Source organism: Xenopus laevis, chromosome 9_10S (genome assembly GCF_017654675.1).
Source record: "Xenopus laevis strain J_2021 chromosome 9_10S, Xenopus_laevis_v10.1, whole genome shotgun sequence".
Lineage (NCBI taxonomy): Eukaryota > Metazoa > Chordata > Amphibia > Anura > Pipidae > Xenopus > Xenopus laevis.
The window spans coordinates 31,139,354-31,152,023 of NC_054388.1; the positions used below are offsets into that span (position 1 = coordinate 31,139,354).

General features: G+C 39.5%; 1 pseudogene across 1 annotated transcript in view; it reads left to right on the forward strand.

Annotated features, from left to right (window-relative positions):
- LOC121398849 overlaps positions 1 to 12,670 on the forward strand; it is a 28,033-nt pseudogene that overhangs the window by 264 nt on the left and 15,099 nt on the right. Inside the window, exons 2-10 of the transcript XR_005964546.1 lie at positions 3,606 to 3,746; positions 4,780 to 4,865; positions 6,497 to 6,569; positions 6,714 to 6,799; positions 8,249 to 8,347; positions 8,881 to 9,176; positions 11,136 to 11,280; positions 12,210 to 12,413; positions 12,506 to 12,593. The product of XR_005964546.1 is annotated as an ATP-dependent RNA helicase DHX8-like (transcript). The remainder of the gene's footprint in view (positions 1 to 3,605; positions 3,747 to 4,779; positions 4,866 to 6,496; positions 6,570 to 6,713; positions 6,800 to 8,248; positions 8,348 to 8,880; positions 9,177 to 11,135; positions 11,281 to 12,209; positions 12,414 to 12,505; positions 12,594 to 12,670) is intronic.

Consider the following 12,670-nt stretch of genomic DNA (forward strand, 5'->3'; position numbering starts at 1 on the left):
GTAGTTTGGTTAGTACCGCCGGTTCTTAGCGGCAGAGCTCACATTCTGTTCCATAATAACCTTTATCACCTCAACTACTTGTGTTGCACCAGAGCAGCAACCTATAGCTGTTAGCTTTGCTACATTAAATAGAATAAAGAAAGGGAGCCTCTGATTGGTTGGTGGGTTACGGCACTTATAGTAATGAGCTGTTGTATAATGTTGTCAATTCTAATAATGCTACTGTGTCACATTGTGGTGGAACATGGACACAAGCACAGAAGCAGTAAATAAAAGCATTTTGCCAAAAGGGCCCCTAATCAGCATTGATTGTTCAGAGGCCCTGCATGGGGTGTCAGGGGCCCTACATTGATGATTCAGGGGCCCTTCCTTGGGGATCAGGGCCCCTTCCTTGGGGGATTAGGGGCCCTTCCTTGTGGGATCAGGGGCCCTTCCTTGGGGGCATCAGGGGCCCTTCCTTGGGGGCATCAGGGGCCCTTCCTTGGGGGGGGCATCAGGGGCCCTTCCTTGGGGGGGGCATCAGGGGCCCTTCCTTGGGGGGGGCATCAGGGGCCCTTCCTTGGGGGGGCATCAGGGGCCCTTCCTTGGGGGGGCATCAGGGGCCCTTCCTTGGGGGGGGCATCAGGGGCCCTTCCTTGGGGGGGGCATCAGGGGCCCTTCCTTGGGGGGGGGCATCAGGGGCCCTGCATGGGGGGGGCATCAGGGGCCCTTCCTTGAGAGGATCAGGGGCCCTGCATTGATGGTTCTGGGGCCCTTCCTTGGGGGGGGGATTCAGGGGTCCTTCCTTGGGGGACTTAAGGGGCCCGCATTGCGTACGCACAGAACACAACCAATGTAAATTTCGAGGCAAAATTTGTTTAGTGCAGCGTGGCCGGGCCCCCCTCAAGGCTCAAAATCCTCCGGGGGCCCGTGAGGACTGTCCCCCTGTGACCCCCTGATGGCGGCCCTGTCTGGAGGCATGCCTGTTGTGAAAAAATGTGGCTCTGTCTGCCTAGACCCAGACCTGGACTGGTCAGTTTAATCAGCAGGCACAAGAACTGCTTATACTGTGACCATCAGACTGGCAATTTTTGTATTCTGGCAAATGCTATTTGGGGCTGAGGCTTTTTTAATGTCAGAGCCTATTTTAAATCCCAGTCTGGGCAAATTTACTAAAGGGAGAAGTGGCTGTCTTTGCCAGAAATCCATTCTGCAGGGACATTGCCAATTTACTAGCAAAAAAGTTAAACAGTAACCAAGTTTAACTCCCCTTTCGCCAGGTGAAATTTTTGCTTAGGCAAACGTTTGTTACTCCGCAAATTCGCTAAAGTGCAAATTTTCCATAACGTTACCCCTTTTGCCAGAGTCTGCTTCTGGCGAACTGATGAGATGAAGCTACATCCTCCTCAATCTTAGGTCAGAGACATCATATCCTGTATGCTGAAAAGTCATAAAAAAAAGTTAAACTGCTGGCGTTTTTTGTAAATTTTAAAGTGGGATTATGTTTAAAAGTTGTAACACATTTGACGCTCATGCCACATTTTGTTTTAGGGTGGGCTCATGTCTACGACAATAGAGGATCTCTTTTATCTTTATTTTGCTTCCTTGGACATTTTTAATAATTGGCCACTTCCAGCAATTTCACCGAGATCTCTAATAAAGCCACATATATATGACACATATGTACCTGCCCTTTTTAAATTGACCTAAGTGTAAGTGTGTTAATCAAGTTTCGCTAGGCAGAAATTAACGCTAGTAAAAGTTCGCTATGAAATGCCCACGCTGACAAAGATTCAAAGCATTCGTCTGCTGAAACGTAACTTCACATTTTGATGAATTAGCATATGCCCTGTGAATTAATATCTGACAAAGTGGCGCAAGTGTGTCTTCCGAGGCAAAATTTCGGCCCTTTAGTGAATTTTCCTCATAGTTCACCTGCCCCATTAAAAATTGAGCGAACCATGAACTGATACTGGTATATATTTAAACTAACTTTACTGTGGGGCATAAAGTCATCTTCTGTTCTATTCAAGCAGTATGACAGATCATCCCTTTAAATTTAAAGGGTTAAGATGGCCATACACGGGCCGATAAAAGCTGCCGACAGACCGTCGGCAGCTTATTGGCCCGTGTATGGGGGCCCCCGACGGGCTTCCCCGATCGAGATCTGGCCGAAAGTCGGCCAGATCTCGATCGGATGGGATTAAAAATCCCGTCGGATCACGGCCGCATCTGTTCGTTGATGCGGTCCCGCGATCCGACCGCCCGTTTGCGAACGCGGATCTATCCATGTATGGCCACCTTTATTCTTATCTGAAAAATGTACAATAACATTTTATTAAAATGACTTATGTGATTAGTGTTGTAAAATGATTTATCTCAAAAAGAAATCTGATACTTCTGTGTGCCATAGAGTTACATTGCCTGGTACATAAAGGGTGAAATTAACAATAAAAATGTGAATATTGTATTCGTACAACCAACTCTTGTGCTTTGAGTACTTGAACAATAAGTGTCTTTTCCAGAATTTACATAAATTTTTTTCTGATCCCTTGAAAAATATAAAATAGTGGTACTATTGTGTTTTGTTATGAACTAGAGTTTTAGGCTAATGCAGGGATGGGCCAAGGTAGTTTGGCACCCTAGGCAAGGGCTTCACCATCCTGTATTACCATTTCCCACTTTACCATTACAGTTTTTTTAATAAACAAACCTTACAACACATAAATTTAAAATTTTAATTTATATAAACATTGCCCCCAAATCTGTACCTGTGCCAGCAGCCAACAATGAGCCCAGCCATATTTATTAATACTGTGTGCCCCACCCCCATTGGTTGCGCCCTAGGGCGGTTACCTACCCTGCCTACCCCTTGGCCCGGCCCGGCCCTGGGCTAATGTTAAATCATATGTCAGAGATATGGACATTTGCTCTTGTGTAAAGTAACTGAATTTATTGGCATATGCCTGGCACTGCACATGGAGTGAAAGGTGGATGTCATTCATATCAGACTAGTACTACATTAAGAGGGGCTTCTGAATAGCAACATTAAATAAAGTTGTTAGTATGTGGAAAGTAATCCAAACAGAAAACCCTTGCACACTTGCCTTTCTACAGACCGTTCGGCTTAGTTCTCAGGATCCATGCAACTTGAAATTCAGCCATAAAAAGAAAAGTCACTGGGAGAACCCTTGCAATTTGGACAATTTGCGGAATTCAGCATTCAAAATTTCAAGGGTTCATCTAGCATGTAGAAAGTGTCACTAGCCCTGTAAGAAATTATATAAATTTGACTAGCGGTCAAATTTTCAGCCAATATGGGAAAGTCCATTTTTTTCTTATCCTAAAACAAAAAAAAAATCCTATTTTCTCTAAAGTAAAATTAAAGGGGAACAATGATCTTTCCTCCTGTGAATCTTTACCGCCCTTAATGAAGGACAATATCTTGCTGACCCTTCCTGCTACTGACTGACATTGCTTGCTTCAGTGAAGGTATTATCCTCCTTAGTTCCTTTCTCTGTCAATCAATTTCCTTTTTCTGCTTCCACTTTTGCATTCAGGTGTGTGTTTATTAAATACTGAACAATAAGCAATAACAGTTTTGACATTCTGACACTTTTTTTCAGCACAGTAAGCTTAGTACAGTTCCAATAACAACATGGATGAAGCTGCAATGGATGAACTACAGAAGCTTGAATATCTATCCCTGGTCTCTAAAGTCTGCACAGAGCTGGATAATCATTTGGGTATCAATGACAAAGATCTAGGTGAGGAACTACATAACAGATTAATAAGCAAAATTGCAATTATGGTACTAAGTGTGTTTGCCAGAATTATTGTATACATGTGTGTAATATAGTCCACAGTTAAATACTAAGGAAGCAAAAGGATAGCAGGGGCATACCCTAGCATTATTTATATCAAAGCATATCCAACAAGCATGCTTATCATTTTCTCATAAATTACTTTAAAAAACAAACTGTCCATTAAAGGAAAAGGAAAGTACTTGGGGTGCCAAATATTAGGTACCCCAAGTGAATGTATTTTCTTACCTGAAACCCTGGGCAGGTGCTCCTATCAGCATAAAACTGCACCGGCCCAGGGTTATTCCAGTGAGCACCATGGAGCGATCCTCTTCCGGCCTCTTCTTTCTTCGCACGGCCGTGCATGTGCATTAGAGTGAAAAGCCGAACTTTAACTAAAAAGTTGGCTTTTTCATTCTACTGTGCATGCGCCTGCCCCGGAAAATTTGAGAAGGTCCTGGAAGAGAAGCGCTTGGTGGTGCTCGCTGGAATAACACCAGGCCAGTGCAGTTTTCTGCTGATAGAAGCACGAGCCTGGGGTGTCAGGTAAGTAAATAAATTCACTTGGGGGTGCCTAACATTTGGCACCCCCAAGTGTTAAACGACTTTCCTTCTCTTTTAAAATTCTCTGGATGTCATGGTGCAGCGACTTTCACCTTTTATATGAAGATAATGAGAACATTTGGGGCTTTTCTGCCAGTTCCTCCAATTTCACAAAAATTCGGACTTTTTGGGTGTCAAATCCTTTTTTGCGACAATCTGAAAAAGTTGTGGATTCTATTTTGGTCAGACTTTTTTTTTATTTAAAACATGACAAAGATTTGGATTTTGATAAATTTACACCCCCCCCCATTAGTCTAATAGGCCCCATTACATGAAAGAATCTGTCTCCTAGGTGGTTCAGCTAATCAGATTTTAACTAATAATTCTTATGTACTGTATGGTGTATGTAATTGTAAATGTAATAGATTTTTAATTTTAATGTTTTGTTTTGCAGCTGAATTTGTGATCAGCTTAGCTGAGAAATCTACTTCGTTTGAAATCTTTAAATCTGCTCTTGAGAAAAATGGTGCAGAATTCACAGTAAGTCACCATATGTATTGCCTTCTGGTACATTTTTTTTTTTAAATTTCGTTAAAGGAGAAGTATTTCTTGAGTAAAACCATCTAGTGGCATATGCAGATGGCAAGTCTATCTGTATATTTCAATAAATATGCAACTTACATTAAAGTTTGAAAATAATTTGATCTTTCTTGCTTTATCTGTAGAAATAAATCAAATCTGTTGCATGACTGATGAATAGTCTTTAAGTCCAGTTGATTTGACTTATTTCTACAGATATACCATGACCTGGATGAATGAGAATCTTTACAAACATATCTTTCTTGCTGTTTTTCCCCCCAGTATTGCTACTGAAATTAGCAATAGAATTTGCAAAACAATGAAATTGCTGCGATTTAAAGCGTAAAAGAAAAATATATTTAACTTCAATTTCTATATACTTCAGTAAAATATTGTACATTAAATGGACTGGTCACCTTCAAACACCTTTTCTCAGTTCAGTTAGTTTCAGATTGTTCACCAGAAATATACTTTTTTGAATTACTTTCTATTTTCTATGTGTGACCGATTTTCTAATATTGAAGTGTAAAGTTTCTTTTTTCACCTTCTGAAGCAGCTCTGGGAGGGGATCGTTGATTTTTTTAACTGTTCTAAATTGATACATTTAGTTGATAAATTTCTTACCTTTGTCCCTGTTGAGCACAATCCTTGCATTTCATTAAAGGCAGCTGTTAGAATTGATACAATAGTTGCTAATATTCCACAGATGCTGTTGAAAAATGTATAAACTAATTGTATCATCTAAATGTAGCGATGCTGCAGGATCACTGAGCTGCTGTACTGAGACAGTACAGACAGAAACATTAATCTTAAATTTTGGAAAATAGTAAAAAATAAAAGATGGGAAGCAATTGAAAAAAGTCTTTATTTTTGATAAAGAACCTGCAACAACTGAACTGAAAAAAAAAATGTGAACAACCCCTTTAAAGTATAAAAATAATTTGATCTTTCATGCTGTCTTTGTTACAAAATTGCTACTGAAATTAGAATTTGAAGAAATTAAATTGCTGGATTTAAAGCAGTGAAAGAAAAAATCCAGTGTTGGCTCTTGCAATTACTGGACTGGCACATGTAAAGTTATTAGGAATTTTTGGTATATATTTTTGGAGTATATATATCTTCATATATAACTATTCGGCCTTTGGAAAATTTGAATCACTGACCCCTTGGTTCTAAAGGATAAAGGTGTTTTACTTTATTTCTGATAAATGTTTTGTACTCTTTCATCACCGTGTGGCTTATTGTGACCTATTACTTTTATGGTTTATGGTCCCACTGTTGGTTTATATGTATTTTGGGAAGGATAAAGGTCCTTTTAAACACAGAGTACTGGTTTTGTAATATGTCCATATATCTTACTGTATGCTAATTTGGATATGATCTCTGGTGAAAATTAGCCATAATATTCACCTTTAGAGGACATTGTTGGTTGTTAACTACTAATGTATCATACAATCATCCATTAAAACTCACCATAAATGTTTTGTGCCATGTTCATTTTATTGCTCCTTTAATAGATTACTCTTTAAATTAGACTTTTTCTGAATTAAACTAGTCACGTTATTGATTCTGAATTAAATTACCTCCTGCAGGATTCCCTTATAAGCAATTTGCTGCGTCTGATTCAGGCAATGAGACCTCCAGCAAAACCTTCTACAAGCAAAGGTTAGTCCACAAAGCTCTTTGGGGCACATTGATTAAATTTTAAAATTGATCCTCAAATTTCACCTTGTGTATGTCTGTTTAGAAAAGCAAATAGCTGTTATATATACCGTAATACTAATCTGTTATGTATCTTTTCGTGAATAGAAACTCTGATCAAGCCAAATGGTGAAAAAGAAAAGCTGAAAGAATTATTTCCAGCACTTTGCAGAGCAGATAATCCAACTGTCCGGGTGAGTTCGACTCTTAGGCTACTGACTGAATTTCAGCCTCTGTATTAACGCAAGCTAAGAACCTGCTCATCTGCTGACCCCTGCCCACTCGTGTCTGCACCTATAGGCATTGTGTTAGCCTAGGTGAAAAGTAAAAAAGAAAAAAAAACCCACACTGTTTGGGACTTTGGAATTTTCACAAATTGTTTTTTATTAGCAATAAAGCACTGATAACTGTTGAGCACTGTTTTCAAGGATTTGGTGCACCTTAGGGTAGTGTAGCTTGTTGAAGAAAGAGTAAAGGTGGCCATACACAGAGATGTGCTTGTTTGGCCATTTCGCCAAACGGGCGGACCTCTCCCCGATATGGGGCTGATCCGATCATGGGCCCTAGGGCCCAACAATCGGATTATAATGTGTGGCATACGCGTGGTTGGATCGCAGTACCGCATCAACGAACAGATGCGGCCGCGATCCAATAGGATTTTTAGCCCTGCCTGATCGACATCTGGCCTACTTTCGGCCAGATATCGATCAAGGAAGCCTGTAGGAGTGCCCCACACACGGGCCAATAAGCTGCCAACTCGGTCTGTCGGTAGCTTTTATCTGCCCGTGTATGGCCAACTTAAGATAGTGAAGCCTGCTGATATCCTGGTAATTCATACTTGTAGCTGGTTGTATACAAAGTCTTTTTCCACTCTAGCCCTTTCTATAGCTGGCCATAGATGCAAAGATCCGATCGTACAACTCATCATCATCATCATCTCCCGACCTGCCACTAACCATTCCGATCAAATAAAGCACAAAAGAACAGATCAGCTGATGTTCTGCCCCTGACAGCAATCGTACGAAAGTTATGTTTGACCAAAGCTAGTGACAGTCTCCCTCTGAAAATCGTACAATTCGGCAATACATGCAGAGATATTACTCGCAGCCGACAAATCTTTTAACCTGTCTGATCAACCAAACGACCAATCTCCGCCGGACGAAAAATATCGGGACTCTCCACACACGTTCCGAAAATCGTACGAATTCTCGATTCGGACGATCAGATCTATGGCCAGCTAAGTTTGTGACAAGAATAAGTTGCCAGTTAAGATCGACTGCTCAAAAAGCTCAAAGTTATGGGAAGCCTGTCTACTATGCAACCCATTTTAAGCAAATCTATTGTTTATCATCAAATTGTACTTTTTCTTTGCAATAATAAGAGTGGCTTGTACTGACTAAGCTGCCTAACTCTCTATTGGTGGCAAACTATTTTGTTTTATTTATATGTATCCTATATCTTTTGGTAAACTTAAGGCATCTACATTACATGATAAATTCCTTAACCAGAAAATGCCAGAACCCAAACGTTTCCAAACCTGTATAGAAGAAGTAGCTAGTATTTTACAAGCCAAGATACTGTACGCAATGGATTTTTACGTTTCACCATACTAAATTAAGATATATTTTTTTGCTTCCATGCAGACCATGCTAGATCCTGAGGATGTGAAAGTGGCTGCAGATGCACTGCAAGAACTTGAAGCACTAATGCCGAAGGAGGAGAAAAGTAGCAAGCACAAGTATGTAATTGCACATTTTTAAAGAAACTTTCATACTGTGGGTTAGCTGATATGTTTTTCAAAAAAATGCTCAAAATGTTAGCAATCACTTTTAATATTGTTAATCTTGTAATTGTTGTGTTAAGGCCACCCACCCCAACTAGTGATTACAGACATTCCAAATACTGGGCTACTTTCAAAACAATTAGTACATTATTGCCTTTCTTAGTTATTACAAAATGTGATTCAGTTACATGAAAAATGAATTGGGAAGTAAACAATTCACAGCATTACAATTTAATAATTACATCCTGATCATATTTGTACTTTTTCAAATAATACAAATTTCATATCTAAGCCAATTCTAATTAATGTTACATACCCTGATTTTGTTTTTCTTCTTGGGGATTCTGCTGTATTAAATGATTGCTTTAGACTGGAAATAATTAAGACTATATGGATTCTTTTTCAGTTAAATAAAAAAATCTGTGCATTTCAGACCTTTTCCCAAAGGTATTTTTGATTGTATTTTTTCTTCTTCTTATTTTCTCTTCAGAGATAAAAAAAAGGAGGAGCCGCAGTCGAAGCCGGGAGAGAGGTAGTAAACATAGACGTAGATCTCGCTCTAGATCCCGAAGCCGCAAAAAAGCAAAAGACAGATATAGATCACGAAGCCGAAGCCCCGTTAAGGAGCACCGTTACAGTGAACATCATTCTGATAAAAATACCACGGGTTGGAAAGAGAAGCATGTTGATAGACCACCACCCGAAGAGCCAGCAATTGGGGACATATACAATGGCAAAGTGACAAGCATCATGCAGTTTGGGTGCTTTGTTTAGCTGGAAGGCTTAAGGTAAATCTAGTTTGATATATATATATATATATATAGTGTTTTGTCCATCCAAAGCATATTGTTAATGTTCGCCTTTAACGCTCCTGCTAGGTATCCGATAAGTTAGTGATCTCTTACGGTATAATGAAAAGTCTTTAAAGGGTGGGAGGTGCCAAAATGTTAGGCAACCTTCAGGAAAATGGATTTGCTAATATTTTCCGTGGGCTGGTGCTCCTGTTTTGAGAAAACTGCACTGACTGGTGGAAAGACACTCTAAGAGCTGTGTTGGGATCTCCTTATATTAAGATTAATTTGGCTATTGTGCTTGCCCATTAGGAAATCTTGCTGGGTTTACTTAGTGCCATTGAGGGTCTACCTATATTATAGAAAAATGTTTTTCTTTTTTTGTATTACATTTAATACTGTGTTTTTCTGTTTGCATAAAAGGATTATACAGTATTTGAGTTTATTAAGAAAGCTAATGTGCACATCTTCTGGGGATGCCCAGGACTAACGGACTACTGGTCTCAGATAAGGGAAATCATTAAAGAGATCACGGATGTAGAAATTCCAAATGCTCCCTTAGAATTACTTCTCCACCATACACCCAACTCAATTCAGACATATCGCAAGTCTGTTATACTAATTTTGCTGGATACAGCTAAATTGCTTATTACCGTAAAATGGAAACAGCGCACATCTCCTAAAATGGTGGATTGGATACGAAAGATTACAGAAATTGAGAGATTTGAGAGTTATAAGACATCAACCACAGAAGAGAGAGAGCAATATAATCAGAAATGGTGTTATTGGACACAGCTTAAAGAAGCAGACAAATATAAAATGTTGATGCAGGCTTAGGTTAATGTGGCAATGAAGGTTTATAAAGGATTAGATATATTTTCTGGCTGGGCCTTATACTTGTGGGGAGACACAGACTAAGGAAATCCGGGATGGGTTGACCCGAGGCCATTGACAAATGAGGTGTTCCAGGATTATTATGCACATAATGCTGTTAGTAATTTCTAGGGAATATAGAAGTTAGTAGACTATTATATATTATTTGTATAGTGAAACTAGATTGACTGATCTGTGACACCCGCTCACAAGATATCCTGTGTGGGAGATATATGTGATAGCTAGAAGATTTCTTCTTTTCTTCTCTTTTCTTTCTTCCTTTTCTATTGGACTCATCTTATCCATACTTTCTGTTTTCTTTACATTCAGAGAGGAAATGTTGCCCCTTTTGAAACAATGTAATGCAGATTGTTGGTTTTCTTATGCTTGGTCTAAAACTTCAAATAAATCAGAATTTAAAAAAAGAAAGAAAGCTAATGTGTTATCCCTAGAAAATGCCTGTAAAGTGAAAGAGCAGAAAATGTTGAAAAAACTTGTCAAGTAGTGTGATTATATGAGCTGACAGCCAGTTGGTTAAAAAGCAACCGTGCCATTGGACTTCAACTACATCTCAATTTTTGACTCCTTCAGAACAAGTAGGCAGTTTATCTGCTTGTGTATGGCACAATTGTACAGAGATCTTTTAAGCAGATTTGAAAATCCTGCGGACTACATTGGTGCGCTGATGCGCTCCTCTCCCATCGGTCCTGCATAGGTGCTAATTATAATCAAGCCCAGGGGCCAAACTAGCAAATCCACTTGATTTGGCCCAGAATGTAGATGATCATATTGAGGCAGAGATCCGCTCATTGAGTGATCTTACCAAACAAGCAGATCTAGGTATGAATTGACAGCTTTAAGTTGATTTTGGACTTTTCCACTTGGGAGTCTATTTTCATCCTTTATTTATATACTTTCCCTATTATGCATGTAAATGAACTGTAGGTGTCTGAGAATGTTTCTGGAGTGTGAAAGGAAACGGAAGTCTCCTTAGCAAAGTCACAAAACTCCAGCAGAAACATTTGTACCCATTTATGTTATGTAACACCTTCACATAAATGATGTTGCATTCCTGTCACATAGGAAACGTTGGGAAGGATTGGTTCACATATCGGAACTGAGAAGGGAAGGACGTGTTGCAAATGTAGCGGACGTAGTAAGCAAAGGACAAAGAGTAAAAATTAAGGTGCTTTCCTTCACTGGATGTAAAACCAGCCCCAGCATGAAGGTGAGAGCTTTATGGACAATAAAACATTTATACTAAACATTGCTAAATGTCTGTTTAACTTTGACCTCCATGACGAACATGAGAAAATTTCCTAATTAATAAGGTATACAGCAATGATCCAGGCAGATCACACTAAAAGCTTTCTATGAAACTGCAGCTATTCTCTTTAGGTGGGACTAAGGGCAATGGCCGACAGTTAGATTGCTCTCCCAAAAGTGCCTCTCCATTGGAAATATCTGCAATCGCTGGCGGTAAAACCTACAATTCTCTTGAAGTTTCCTCCTGTGGTGACTTTGGAAGAACAAAGCATTGCATTGGTTAAAGTACTCCAATAATTTTTTTTTCTTTATTATTTGATGCCTGGTTATTGTTTTATGGCTACAGGGGGCTAATGATACCCAATACTCTTTGCCAATGGTATTGTATTGTTGGGTTAACTTTCCTTATACATATATATATCTTATAAGTCCATGCTAGAAACATCCGGCCCATGTTCTCTAAGCTGTTTCCGTGGAGTCTCCGTGTCGAGAAGCATGCAAGATGCAGCCTGCCATAGGGGAAGACTGGAACGATTGTAAATGTGGGGCTATGACACACAGCCAGAACTATTGACACTTGAAAATACCCTGCCATAGACCATACTGAGAATGGTCTCTGCTAAAACCTGTGTAATATCACTTATCAGTATTGTCTGTTTTGTAGCTGCTACAAGTAGCTGGCTGCACATAGCTCTGTGTGTCATTGCAATAAGATTTGGGTGCACTGGCACAGCACTAATGGGTGTCATTCAATAGTGATCACATGTCCCGTGTACTTTTGTGTTGTTCAACTGATCTATCAACAAATGCCTCACTCGCCAGTTATATTGTTTTCTATTGCACAATCTTCTTTGATGTCTCAACAGTAGCCAATTTGTTCTCATGTTTCAGGATGTTAATCAAGACACTGGTGAAGACCTGAATCCCAACAGACGCAGAAATCTCATAGGTGACGGTAACGAAGAAGCGTCCATGAGGAACCCAGACCGACCAACCCATCTTTCTTTAGTAAATGCGCCAGAAGTTGAAGATGATACCTTAGAAAGAAAACGCCTTACAAAAATCTCAGATCTTGAAAAGTGGGAGATCAAACAGGTGATCTATTTAGTCAAAATAAAATACAATTCATAATACAGACATTGGTTTTTAGTTTCCACACCTTCTTTCTGACATTCGTGTTTCTTTAGATGATTGCAGCTAATGTTCTCTCAAAAGAAGAATTCCCTGATTTTGATGAGGAGACTGGGATTCTTCCTAAGGTGGATGATGAGGAAGGTATGTTATTCTGTTTTCTGTTTTTAACTGTGTTCCCTTAAAAAAATGTTTGTGGGGCTTCTGGAAACTGATGGAAG